Source organism: Macaca fascicularis, chromosome 14 (genome assembly GCF_037993035.2).
Source record: "Macaca fascicularis isolate 582-1 chromosome 14, T2T-MFA8v1.1".
In the NCBI taxonomy this organism is placed as follows: domain Eukaryota; kingdom Metazoa; phylum Chordata; class Mammalia; order Primates; family Cercopithecidae; genus Macaca; species Macaca fascicularis.
Window position 1 is genome coordinate 69,381,645 of NC_088388.1, and position 15,236 is coordinate 69,396,880.

The window sequence follows — 15,236 nt, forward strand, 5'->3', positions numbered from 1 at the left end:
CTTACTTCATTAGATACACAGTTAAATCAATAAGGAACATATTCTAAGACCCTACATGGGCTGGACTGTTTATACTTACTCAACATCATCAGATACTCATTAATCTCCAGCCACATCGACTTACTGAACAGTTTTTGAATTTATGGAGCTCTTTGTTTTCTGTGAGTTTTCACATCAGATCTCTTTTGTTAAAATGCTCTTGACTCCAATTTTGTATAATGCATTTCTATTTTTCTTTAAAGTTGGCTTAATTTCCTCATAGATTACCTAGCCCTAGTTTGTATTATGACCTTCTCTTTTATCTCTTTCATTGCTGGTTTATTCTTTATTCTTTATTATACTTAATATTTGCAATCATAGAAACATTTTATGCTTATTTCATTTCTTTCTACTTTTTGAATAAAGTGTACACTAAGTGATTGAAGAGACCTATCTATTTTCTTTATTTTTTCCTACCTAATGTCTAGGACACTTCTGATGCAGAGTAGATTTTAATAAATAATTGCTAATGAATGAATTTAAAAAGAAGACCATGTTTGTTAACAAAGATGTTTGCTGAAGAGTTCAGTAACATTTCAAGGTAGGATACAAGTTTTTAAGTCATCTATTTCAAATATAGGCATATCATTGATGCTAATGACTTTTAAAACAGGAAAAAGAAGATATGCTGTTAAAGACAATTTTATTGCCTTGAAATTGTGTCTGAAAAATTGTCCAACTTTCCTTCCTAATATGACCTCAAAATCTTGCATATTGTGAAAACTATTTTAGCCTTTTCATTTTACCTACTCATTGAATCAAGTCATTTTTATCAACCACGTCAGTTCAAGTCTCCTACACTTTTATCCTCAGATGAATCAAGAAACACCTTCCAGGAGTGTCAAATGCTTAAAAAAATGATAATCAGACCACAGCTGACCACACTTCACAATTAATGGAAAGTTTTTATAGATACCAGCATTGTTTTAAACCTCTAATTTATGCAGGATAGGCTTCCAGATATTTTTAGGCATTTTAAAAATTTGTTTTCAACAATGACCCAGCTTTTTATAAAAGTTTTTTGCCTGTTTATTTTAGCTGAAGAGATTGTGGCTCTGAGATTTTGATTTAATGAAATTCACACAGAGAGGAATTCAAAAGCTGGGGTTCAAACCTAATCTCTGATACTCCGGGATAGTATTATCTTGAGTACATTTTAGTTTTTAAATTCAGGGCTACATATGTTTTCACAAACCTATCTTAGTATAGAAAATCCTATCATCTGATCAGGGCAAGAACTGTTTCTATGTTTGAGGTGCAAAACTATATCTATCTGCCTTTTCCAAAACCTTACAAATACAGATATGGGTTTGGGGTTGTAGTACAACAAAGTAGTAGTTGACATATTTTATTAATTGAAAGAAATAGAAGCTCATATTCTCCTAGTGTGATATTAGGCAGCCCAATATGAAGACTTCTTTTCCACTAAAAAGATGAGGTGCAATTAGGTGGCTTTAATAGGCATCTTATTCTTTCAGGATATTGTACATAGATGTCACATAGAAGAGTCTCAAAGATAATCTGTACTTTAAGGGTTTTTGACAGTCTTAATAAAATGAAATGAAAAATAAAATAAAGATACATAAATCTCAATGGGGGAGGTGAAGATTTATGGTCAGCATAATGATTTTCACATATTCCTGAAATGACTAATATAGTTTTTGGAGGATTAAAAGCTCAACTCTGGGGCTCTTTAAACAGTGGCTCTCAACTGCAGCAATGTTGCCTCCAAGAGACGTTTGGCAATGTCTGAGGACACCTTTGGTTGTTGCAACCTGGGGGCATGGGTGTGTCACTGACTTCCACTGGTTAGAGGCTGGAGGTGCTACTAACCATTCTTTAATGCACAGGATAGCCCTTACCCAAAAGAATGATCCAGCACAAAATGTCAGTGGTGCCAAGGATACAAAAAGCCCTAGTCGAAATGTAACTATCAAATAATAAATGATTAAGCTCCATGGTTACACAAATTACCTTGAGCTCAACTACACAGCACCTAGGGGCAATCTGATACCAGAGAAGCTCCTGAGAAAGGAAACAGTGAAAAACTTTGAGAAAATTGAAAGACAATGAAGTCTTTGAGAGATGTTAAAAGACCGATTAATAAAAAATGAAAATGTGCAAAAACTAATGCAAAGGATGTAAACCTCACCAAAAGGCAAGTTCAAATACTTTTAAAAAAAATTCTAGTAAGTCTTGTTGTTATTGTTTTGTTGTGTTCTGTTTTGTTTTGTTTCTATTGGACATTGGTCATTTGTGAGAAGTTTACAGGAAAACATTGTAAGGGATGGAACACTAAAAAATTATAAGGGACGAAGGACAGCATCACTTAGTCCATATAGAGAATATGTGAATTAGATGGAGAAAATATGCCTGTATGATACACGAGTTACACGAGAACAATACTGTAATTTTTAAAGTAGGCAACTACTTGTCTGTACAACCTAAACATCTTAGTTTTTCCAGGGCCAACAAAGTTTTGATACCATGAAAAAAATATTATTTAATATGTTGAATTAATTGTGTACAATCAACTCAATCCATTAATTGAATGCATTATTCTTGCTTGAGAATTTGAGTCCCCATACATGTCACATTAAAAAGGTATAATATAGTTGTGTGGGTCTACGTGTGTTTGTACCTATTGGTTTGCCCATATCTGAATGTTTTTCATGTAAATAAGCCAGAAAATTTTCTCTTTTTGTTATTTGTGAGATCATTAACATTCTTAAAATAATCAGAACTTAAAAATACATTTAAATACAACAAGAGCAAGATGAAAATATTTTATCCCAACAAAAGCAAAAATAGTTCAATAAAATATAATAGCCAATCATTATTTTAAAAGATTTTTAGAAACCAACTAATAGAAGATAGCTACTCTAATTTTAGAAAGTAAAACTTAAACCCCTTTCTCAATAAAAAGTAGTAAGCCTAAAGGTCAATGATAAAATATTAAAACACTCTCTCAAAATTCAAGACAAAGAAAGATACCCTACATTACCACTCTCCTATAATTTTGATTCAGGTCTAACTGGCCCATTAAGATAGGAGATAAAGCAACAAGAATAGAAGATAAAGAGACATCCAAGAACTCCTGAAGAGAATCCAGGATATAAATAAATAAATAATAAACAAACAAACAAATGTAGTATAATTGAAAAAAGAAAATTAAAACTTTTTTTTTTAATATAAGACTCACTACATTGTCATTTTGACACAACAGAAGCAGTCCTTAGTCAACTTAATTTAGGAAAGACAATTTTTATCAGGCATGTTCTTCTTCTTGGCAGCAGTCTGAGTAGGGTTTTACTTTTTCTTTTAATTTGAGATGGAGTCTCATTCTGTCGTCCAGGCTGGAGTGCAGCGGCACGATCTCGGCTCACTGCAACCTCTGCCTCCCGGGTTCAAGTGATTCTCCTGCCTCAGCCTCCTGAGTAGCTGGGACTAAAGGTGCCCGCCACCACACCCAGCTAATTTTTTGTATTTTTAGTAGAGACGGGATTTCACCATGTTAGCCAGGATGGTCTCAATCTCCTGACCTCGTGATGTGCCCGCCTCGGCTTCCCAAAGTGCAGGGATTACGGGCGTGAGCCACCACATCCAGCAGGTTTTACTCTTAAAAAAAACGAACTTGCAGCAAACAGTTTGCTTGTTTATTTCTATTTTTTTTTTCTTTTTATAAAAAATGAATAACCTCCCAAGCAGATTAAACATTATTGACAGATTTGCTTCCATCTAACAGAAAATGTAGCATGGTAGTCAAGCAGCATACCTCAAGCATGGCGGTCTTGGATGACCAGCATAAGCATCACCTTGGAACTTATTACAAATATAGTAACTTACATCCCATTCAAAACCTACTCAATCAAAATATTCATTTTAATAAACTCTTCGGATAATTTCTTTGCACATTAAAGTTTAAGAAACATGGTACTAAAGCAATTCATTATCACCAAGTGTATAAGAACTTGTATGTGTTTGTGTATTTACAGAGGGTAGGAATACTTACAAAGATTTCAGGTGGAAAGTGAAAATCCATAATGAATTTGTCTCTTTCTAATTTCCACATGTCTAATTAGAATATAAGTGCATTACAGTAGGTAAATTGGATATGATTTACACTGAAAAGACAGGCTGGCTATATGTGGTTGCTTGCCCATGGCTTGTTCATTCTTGTTACAAAGAAAATCTTCTGCCTACAAAGTAAAGGTAGTGTAAATCTACATAAAATATCATGACTGATTCTACTGATTGGATAAACAGGATTGACTAAGGGACTAAAGAGGCAAGTGATAGAGTGAGAGAATAAATAATAAATATGCTATGCTTAGCTAGCAAATGGCATATCCTGCATATATAAAAAATCATTCTTTATTTAAATAAATGTGGAAAAGGTATATAATCCAACAGAAAAAGAACAAAAGCCTTGAACAGATACTTCAAAAGAGGAGATGTAAATGGTCAATAAGCATATAGACAGGGGATTGTAATTTCTAATTGGAGGGAAATGAGCGTGCACTATTAATGATCTGATCTCTTTTAGAACTTGGGACTCTAAAACAACTAGCTGATTAGCATCCCCTGGCTAATTATAGCGAGGGGAAAATGAGCAAGGTCAAGAGCTAATGAACAGGGGCTGGGTTTGAATATGACCTCCAACTTCTGATCACATGCAGTTTTCTTAGCCAAAGCCTGCATTATGAGTTCAGCCCTAGATTTGTGTTCCTTGAGTTAATCTTTAGAAGATTTTCTATAAAGTATTGTGTTATTCTTTCAAACAGCCCCTGCTCGTAGGCATCCCAAGGGGCTCTTAGAGCTTCATAAAACAGTGCCTATTAGCATAAAAGAGGAGCTTAAAAGATTCTTTCCTATTTCTGATCACTTTCTTATCACTGACTTCATAGCAAAGTATCACACTGCTTTTAAAATGCTAAGACAAAATTCTACTTTTTCAAAATATCTGAAATAATTTGTGTTACATCTTCTGTTTGGATTCTGAAAGGATGGACTAAATGTCAAATTAAGAAGAGGAAATTACGGCTGGGCGCGGTGGCTCAAGCCTGTAATCCCAGCACTTTGGGAGGCCGAGGCGGGTGGATCACGAGGTCAGGAGATCGAGACTATCCTGGCTAACATGGTGAAACCCCGTCTCTACTAAAAATACAAAAAACTAGCCGGGCGTGTTGGCGGGCGCCTGTAGTCTCAGCTACTTGGGAGGCTGAGGCGGGAGAATGGCATGAACCCGGGAGGCGGAGCTTGCAGTGAGCGGAGATCACGCCACTGCACTCCAGCCTGGGAGACACAGCGAGACTCCGTCTCAAAAAAAAAAAAAAAAAAAAAAAAAAAAAAAAAAAAGAAGAGGAAATTACGTGTCGTGGAGATTAAGCATATTGCAGAATTTTCAAGGAGAGACAGAGTGTACACTTTGGTGGGATTATGTGTCTGGGGAAGTATTAGGAATGTCCATCCAGGCATGCCCAGTCTGTATGATATGTGTGAGAAGGATGTATATCTATATTATCACTTGATTCTACCTTAAGTCACTGTACCTCTCTAAGATTTTGTGGGGTTTTTAATATATAAAATGGACAAAATAATAATCTAAGTGAGAAAACCTATATATCATTAATCAAAATAGCATATTACTATCTACAAGTTAAAATATAATATATAGTACAATAATTGCATTTTTGGGTGTTTGTTCTATATATTTGAATTAAATCTCAATAGTGACTACCGCTAAAGAATAATGCATGCAATCTTTAAGACAATGGTGAGACAAATGCCAGAACACAAATGGCCACAGTTTATTGACATAAGATTATTTTAGATAGTACAGTAAAGAAAGCAAGTTATGTGGCTTAGATAAGAAGTTTCAGAGGATGTGTAAATGTGTAAGTGACGTATATTATGTCATGATCTGTGGCTTGGCCTTTCTCTTAAGTTCCAAATATTTACTCTTAGTAAGCTATGGATATCCAAGGAAACAAGGTCCTGGGATAGAACTTTGGGCACATTGAGAGGTTATGAAGAAGGAAAAAGTCTCCCAACAAAGCAGCCAATAACCCCATAAGCACCAAGAAATTATACTTTCCTTGGAGCCAAGGTTTTCCCATACTGTCAATATCCTTAGAAAAGTCTGAATCCAACATTGACAGGTAATTAAAAATGAGGGAAATTGCCTGTTTAAATAGAGAGTTAATAATTCCTAAATGATCATAATAATGGAAAATACAATCTATGCAGATAACAACTTTGGAAAAGATAGCCACTCTTTTAGGAAAACAGCCAATGAACTGTATTCTGAGATGTTAAGAAGAGCTAATACATTTTGCTGTCTGAGAAGCACTAAATGAGGACTCTAAAATAACACAAACCAAGAGGTAAAAATCAGACACATTTTATTTGATTAAATAAGTGAAATGTAGCCTGAAGAATGGGGGAAATTATTACCATCTTTAACTTTGGTAAATGATATTCCATTAAATAAATAATTTTGGAGCTACAACTAATTTCCATTTACTATGCAAGGTGTTAGAAATGGAACAGTGAACAGTGTAAACATGATTCTCTCCCCTTATATTCTAGTTAAGGGAGAAGACAGACGTCAAATAATAAATCAGGAAAATAATAAGGAAGCTATTTTGTGTAAATGGGACTAGATTACGTACCTGAAGAGAAAATAAGATAAACAAATTTAAGAAACATGTATCAACTCAATTCAAGGAAGAAAACTAATCTGAGTATTCAACCATGAAGTAGAAGGCTTTAGGTATTAGTTAATATGCTAATACTGGGGAGAAGTTAGGATGTATTGGAGGATCACTACCCATTCAACATGATTTAGACTACCTTCTGTATAGGAAGGAGGGTCAGACTACATATTTTCTAAAGGTTTTTTTTTTTTTAACCCCAAGATCATGTAATTATGAACTTCCAGTTCTGCTATTACTTGAAATGTTCATCCTATACATATACGTTGGTATGATTATAGGTTTGGGATAATTTGTTAATTTCCCTCCTAATCCAGGGTAAACTGTGCTGTTTCCTTCAAAATTTTGCTTTCCTTGCTCAAGAAGTTTTTATAAAATTGAAATAAGATGTTTTTATAAAATTGAAATAAGATAACTGGTTTCATGAGATTGAGACATGAGTATTTTCATGTAGTCAAAGGATTGTCTGGAATTGTTAAGTGTGCAAAGCCTAAGTTGTTTGATAATTTAACAAATTCCAACAAACTCCTGGGTGAGGAAGTAACTCATATTCTTCCCATGTGCTTTTATGTTTGGCTTTCTTTTTCTTTTCTTTTTTTTTTTTTTTTTTTCAGTCTGAACTGACAGTAGAAATATAAATGTTTGACATTAAGAATTGTCTACTCTTAGTATCTATAATGTGACAGAAAGCAATATCTTCTACCATAACTTCGTTTAAGAAATTTCCAACTGCACTGAGGTAAGCACCTAGTAAAGCATCTTCCTATGTGTCATGTCTCCTCTTAATGACACAAAAATGGAAGTCCTTAGGTTCCTCCTTATTGGGATCCCTGGACTGGAGAAAAGTCACATCTGAATATCCATTCCTTTCTTATCCATGTACCTTCTTTCTTTGATGGGTAATTTTACCATCCTCTTTTTTATCAAGACAGAGCAAAGCCTCCATGAACCTACATACTATTTGCTTTCTATGCTCTCCATCTCTGACCTAGGGCTGTCTCTCTCTTCCTTACCCACCACTTTGGGACTATTCCTATTTGATGTCCGTGAAATTCATGCAGCTTCATGCTTTGCCCAGGAATTTTTTATCCATCTGTCTATAGTCGCTGAAGCCTCTGTACTGTCTGTAATGGCATTTGACCGGTATGTGGCAATCCACAATCCTTTGAGATACAACACTATCTTAACTAGTCCCAGAGTCATCAAAACGGTTTTTTTCTGACCTCCAAGAATGTTCTTTTGATCCTTCCACTGCCCTTTCTCTTGCAAAGGCTGGGATACTGTCATCGAAACCTGCTCTCCCGCTCTTATTGTCTCCACCAGGATGTCGTGAAGCTGGCGTGTTCTGACAACAGAGTCAATGTTGTCTATGGACTCTGTGCAGCACTTTCTACTATGCTGGACTTGGTGTTTACTATCTTCTCCTACATTATGATTTTAAGGGCTGTACTGGGAATTGCTACCCCCAGACAGCAAGGCCCTCAACATGTGCATCTCTCACATCTGTGCTGTGCTTATCTTCTATGTGCCCATGCTGAGTACTGCCATGCTCCACTGGTGTGCCAGGGATGTGTCTCCTATGATCCATGTCCTCATGGCTGATATTTTTCTGCTGGTTCCACCCCTGTTGAATCCCATTGTGTACTGTGTGAAGACCCATCAAATCCGAGAAAAGGTTGTGGGGAAACTTTGTCCAAAAAGAAGTTGACCAAAAGAATGAGAAAGGGAATGAATCTAAAGTGGCAACTAAATAGATGTTGAATGTTTCACTGGAAGAAAGTATAATATACTAGAGTATATTATATTTTATTTTATAGTCATGTATTTATGGTCTTGTATTTTATAGTCAGATAGAGTTCATAGAATGAATGACTTTTGATATTCAGTACCCTAAGTGCCCTTATGCCCCTGTGAGTTTGTGAAAATTACTTCAGCTCTCTGATTCTAAGATTGTACATCCAATAATTTAAGCCTTAAAGGAAGACTGGAAGCATCTGCTTCCTGCTTCTTAAAGTACATGCCAATAAAATAATATGAAAAAATACCTATAAAAATGTATTCTCCTACTTTTTTTTATATTCGTAGCAAACAAATGCCTATTATGAGAAGAGCTAAATTATTTCTTCAAGTTTTGTTGATGATGCAATGTTTGACCTAATTCGAGGTCACCTTGCACAGACTTAAAAATTTTAAAAATATGTATATTAACTGCATATTTGGATGGATGTAAATTCAAACTACAAAAGCTATTATTCTGGAGTCATACTAGTCAATTACATTATTACAAAGGGTATTTTTTTAAAGAACCCCAAATGACCATATCTCAATTGTTTATTTTGGTGGCGCATATTACAGAAAAATACTTTATCTTCTCATGGGTACATTCTTAGCTCTGGCTATTGCTTTTTAAACCTTTTCTGCATATATATTTTACTCCCAGCTCTTAGAATTAGCTAATTATACCCACTCTCTAGAGATTATCTCTTTTATAATTTAAAAATAATTGGTGAAGATATAACTATTTTCCTCAATCTTTTTTCTAAGTAAGACTGCATTTTCACTTTGAAACCTTCCCTGACCGTTTCCAGCCTAAACAGACTTTTAAATTTCTCTTAAATATCAATCTTTCCATCTTTATTAATCATTTTACATACCATGTAAATTGCCTTGTAATCCTAGAGTCATAGGTGTTGTTTTTGCATATATAACCTGTGTTTATAGGACCTTAAACAATTATTTGATATTAGAATGTGAATCCCAGGAGACTAGTTATTGTCTGCCTTTTTACTACTTCATACCGGTTGTGAGCACATTGAGTAGCCCACGGTATGAACACAAATAATTTTGAATAAATAAATGAGTGAACACTTAGCAAACATTGAGATAACATATATAGAGTCACAAAAACCACACACACAAATACACACATATTGTCATCTTTAATCCTCAGTTTATAATAATTACTCCAAATTTTATTATTCTCCCAATACTTTTAAATATTTTCCTACGATATTCTACAGAGATATTTTCAGCTTTCTGTAACACTTTTAGAAAACCATACATACAATTTAACATCATAGAAAAATAAGGTTTTCTCATAACTTATTCATGTCATTGTTTGTTTTATCTGTGTCCAACACATGCTTCAATGCCAATGTTTGTCTTAGATTGTAAACAAGGCTATTAAATTTTATTTTTTATTATTTTTTTATTTTTTTTTATTTTTTTATTTTTTTTTGAGACGGAGTCTCGGTCTGTCGCCCAGGCTGGAGTGCAGTGGCCGGATCTCAGCTCACTGCAAGCTCCGCCTCCCGGGTTCACGCCATTCTCCTGCCTCAGCCTCCCGAGTAGCTGGGACTACAGGCGCCCGCCGCCTCGCCCGGCTAGTTTTTTGTATTTTTTAGTAGAGACGGGGTTTCACCATGTTAACCAGGATGGTCTCGATCTCCTGACCTCGTGATCCGCCGGTCTCGGCCTCCCAAAGTGCTGGGATTACAGGCTTGAGCCACCGCGCCCGGCCAAATTTTATTTTTATAATGCCGTGAATAAATACACTTAATAAAGATCTTGAGAGAAACTAGTGAAAATGATGTGTATTTTGACAGAGGAGAGTAGTAAGTAAAGCCAAAAGGTCAGAGAAACTGAGACAGTGACTTTAGGGACTTGATTTGACTACAAAGAAAATTAGGTTTCTTGACCAGGAACCATGTTCAGAAATAGCTGGATAGCAAACCACTCCAAAGCTAAGTGACCCAAAACAACAACAATTATGTATTTGACCAAAGCTGTGTAATTTGTGCAGAGCTCAGCAGGGATATCTTGTCTATTCTCCACATAGTACCAACTGGACACCTTCAATGGGACAGAGGATACACTTTGAATGTGGTTCATTCCCAAAGCTGGCAGCTGATGCTTGCTGAGTTCAGCTAAGCTCCTACATATGCCACTCCAAGTAGCTTAGGCTTCTATGAGCATGTTAGCTGGTTTCCAAGAAAAACTGCTTTCAAGAACAAAAGAGAATATACCAGGAAACAGGATAGAAACTTCTAGTCTTGTTAAGGACTATAGCTGCAACAAATAAAGGGTCATTTCCACTGCATCTGTTAGTTATACATGAATGGAACAAGCTCAGATTCAAAGGAAGAGAAATACATTCCATCTCTTGATGGGGGACGTGATACATAATTTGGAGCTGCCGTTTCTCCAACACAGAACAGAATGATTGTTTATTTAGTTTCATAGTCAGTTTCACGAACTGCAAATGACGAATCAGTGTAGACCTCCACCTGTGTGTCTGTGCCTACCTGTTGCTGAGCACTGATGGAGACCATCCAGAAGTTGTTCAAAATGGAACAGCTCCATCCAGGGGCTGTTCATAATAACTGCTATTTCAGCTGATCATCAAATATGACTTAAAATATGGTTACTTTGCATTCTTGTTGAGCTGCTACGTTCATTTTTCTCCCGAACCAAGAAAGCAGGATGATAGGGAGTAGAAAAGAACTGAACATGTGCCAGCTTCTTTAGTCTCCCTATATACTCCCAATCCTCATGCTTCCTCCTTAAAAGATAGTAAAATGAGAATTATTCCTATTATTTGCCACCTGACATAAAGCCTTCTATATGTATGCTACCGACCTACTGCATTCTCATTTCTAAGAAAAATGCCATTTCTCTCTATCAAAACTTAATGCAAGTTACCCAAAACTAAATTTCATATCTTCCTGCCTTAAAAAAGAGACACTACCTGCATATGAGGCAGGACAATACTAAGTGGGATGTTTACCAATTCAGAAACTAAATGCTGATAGATCACCCAGGTAATCTGCAAAAGGATTTTACATAACTCCCCATTGATAACCCTTCCAGAACCTGCCTCACATTGCTCTTCATACTCATCCAGTCACAGAATATCATATTAGTTGATGGAATTTCTGATATTGAACATTTATCTTCCTCAAAAAATTCAAGCTTGCAATATTCTCTGTCTCTCTCTCTCTCCCTCTCTTACAAATATATATCTATCTATCTTTCTACTATGAGTTTTTACAATAGTGCTAATTTCACCTTTAGCCTTATAAGTTATCTTTAGCTATATCTATACTTAGAGTTTTCCTAATTTCTTAAAATACTTCAACTACTCTTTAATAATTAAAATGATTTAAAATTAACAATTAGACACATTTGAGAATAAACAAGGCTGCAAAAAGAAATAAAAGTATATATGTAAATATTATTTATATAGTATTTATTAATTGAGAAATGTTAACCAGTAAAATAGTTTTAATCAAAAACTATTTTTGAGTGTAAAAATCTCCTCTAAGACTTAAGCAATCTATAACCATGTACAAGTTTAGTAAACAAGCCTTGAATTAGCAAATAATTTCAGTTTGCTAACAGTATTAAATCTAAATTTGGGGGTAATCCAACTCTTCAATACTTTGAATAAAGACGTCTATTTTGTTTTGAGCAAAGGCATAGTAAGGCAAAGTCTTTATATGTGTGAAGTAGAAGGGGCAGAATGAGGATTGGGTAGGTGGAGCCATTAGACCATGATTCGGAGATGGTAAAGTTTCTGTCAGCCCAAATGGGAGCTTATGAGCAAAGATGGCTCAAAAAAGGAGTTTCCCCCATTGGCAAGAAAGGGGCCAGCACTGACACTTCACTTTGTTCTTTTACTATTAGGTCATCCCAAGAAGAGTGTGGCTTCAGCCGGGTATCCGAGGTATACCTTGAAGCATTCATTAGCCACCCACACTCTTTAGAGCTAGGCAACAAATGGTTTCTTCAAGTGGGAACTGAGAAGCACATCTTTACATCTATTACACCAAATTAGACTGATTTACCAAGTAGTACTCCAGAGACTCGATTATCTTTAGAATCTGATTGAAGATGATCAATAACAACAACAAAAAACCTGTAATTTAATGCTGACGTTTTTATTTTTTAAATTAATATAATATTTGCCACAAAATGTCCTAATTTGGTTACTATAAATGTATATATAAATCAAAGAAATTGAAAGAATTGTCTGTATACAGTGATAAATTATGTTCACACCAAGATTATTCCAAGTACATTTTTGAACAAAATGTTTCTCAATTTTACAAGAGCATTGATTGTTTTTATCATATTGCTGTCCTCTAAAAACAAAATATGCATTTGTACTATTGCTACATGAAAATCTGTATCTTTAATGCTGAACTTCTTAATCAAATTAAAAATAGCATTCACAATAAGGTTAAGTGTTTTACAGAATAAAACTTGGACAGAAAAAATGCTCAAAAACTATACTTTGCATAATGAATTAGAATAACATAATTAAACATAAAATTAACTGATTTTTCTATCTAAAGCATCTAAATACTGAGTCAGAATTAACATAATCTAGCTTTTGCTACTGGAGCCAACCTCACAACAGCTATCCCTTCTATTTCACAATGACTAGAAAAACTGCAAAACAAAGGGAGTAAAATTAATTTGAATGAACAGTTATTCAATCTAATTGAAAAGTTATGAATTTATAGCATAACATGTGAATCGACCTTCAGTAGCTGTGGATAAGCACCTTTATATACAATGTTCTGAAGAAAATCCACAAACTTTTGACCTTGATGCTATTTTTTTTCTTCTTATTGTCATGTGATTGATTATGTCAATTTGGCCACCACAGTTTGACACCATACTACATGCTATCAAACATTTTGTACAAAGTTTGAATTCATTATCATTTTTTTCTGAGAAACAGAAATAGAGTAAATTTGAAGCATGAACTTTCATTTGCCAAACTCTTTGCAGCTAATGAGTTTATTACAAAATAATGTTCTCAAATAGTGAAATAAGTCATACCATTCAAATAAATGATAAACACTAAACACATTGGTTTTTCTCTCCTGCACATATTTTTGGGTTTACTTAATCAAATAATTTCTTTTTGACTCCAGACTACTTGTAGTTAGTAGTTTCATTCACTTAACAAGCTTTGGCAGAAGAAGTAACCAAAGTGTTTGATTTAAAAAAAAAAAAAGTATCTAGAAGGGCCAGCATTGACAAATACATTGCCTGCCAACAATTGGACATGGAAAAAGTTAGCTACATTTGCATTCTTGTGTTCCATTACATTTCATTTTATCAGTGAGATCCCTGCCTGCTGTCTTTTTAGCTTTAATATTCCACTGCAAATGGTCAAGAAAAGAGAGACGGGATCTCACTGGTCATTTTTCAGATTTACTAATGTGTTAAAGTGAGAACTGTGTGCACTGCACATGTATCCCATATGTCTAGATGAAGCTGCAACAGAACTTTGAAGTACAAAGAGGATATCCAGCAACCTATCCCAGCTCGATTTACTGCTATTATCTAAGGCTTATGTGAAAAAAAAAGAAAATTTTAAAAATCTGAGACAGATCTAAAACTGGTTGGGAAACCAAGACAACAAGTATAAATTAATTCCAATCCTGGCAACTGAAGATTATGCTCTCTCTACTAATTATTTAAATAATTGTGTTACTTAAAATCCATTACGTTTCAGCTCTTCTGTTCAGATGTTTATTCCAACTGTTTACATTGATTTTGGAAAAACACTTGATATAGATGTTGGTAGTTAAAATAGGTTGGTGAACCATCTGAAGATATGAAATTGACATTTAGAGTATAAATTTCTGAATTATAACTCAAACTACGTGTGTACTGTGGAGAAAACACAAAGAATGGCCAGTGGTCATTAAGAAACCTGTGGTTTTAGATGGAAGGCTGAGGAGAGCTCTCCTTCTCCCTAAACTCAAACCAAATTATACTAAGGGAGACCACCCCTCATATTGTCTTATGCCCAATTTCTGCCTCCAAAGAAAGAAGAAGTAAAAACTAAAAGGCAGAAATGAAATCCACAGGCAGACAGCCCAGTGCCACACCCTGGGCCTGGTGGTTAAAGATTGACCCCTGACCTAATTGGTTCTGTTATCTATAGATTACAGACATTGTATAGGAATGCACTGTGAAAACCCCTATCTTGTTTTGTTCTGATCTAATTACCGGTGCATGCAGCCCCCAGTCACGTACTCCCTGCTTGCTCAATCAGTCATGACCCTCTCACACGCACCCCCTTAGAGTTGTGAGCCCTTAAAAGGGACAGGAATTGCCCACTCGGGGAGCTTGGCTCTTGAGACTGAAGTCTTGCCGATGCCCCCGGCCAAATAAATCCCTTCCTTCTATAACAAGGTGTCTGAGGAGTTTTGTCTGCCGCTTGTCCTGCTACAATACTAGCAGTAAACTCTGAAACAGGAAGAATGTCTGATAGTGTACTAGATTGTGTGTAAAAAAAAAAAAAAATAGAGGAAAAATTCCTTTTTTAAAACCTAAGAAAATAATCTCAGAAAGATTAAGTAATTTGTCCAAGGTCATATAGTCACATGACTAGAAAGTGCTGGAATCTGAGTAAATTCTCTCTCTCTCTCTCTCTCTCTCTCTGTCTCCCCTCCCCCA

General features: G+C 35.3%; 1 protein-coding gene across 1 annotated transcript in view; it reads right to left on the reverse strand.

Annotated features, from left to right (window-relative positions):
• MMP26 (matrix metallopeptidase 26) overlaps positions 1–15,236 on the reverse strand; it is a 370,667-nt gene that overhangs the window by 49,957 nt on the left and 305,474 nt on the right. The gene's annotated exons all lie outside the window — the stretch shown is intronic.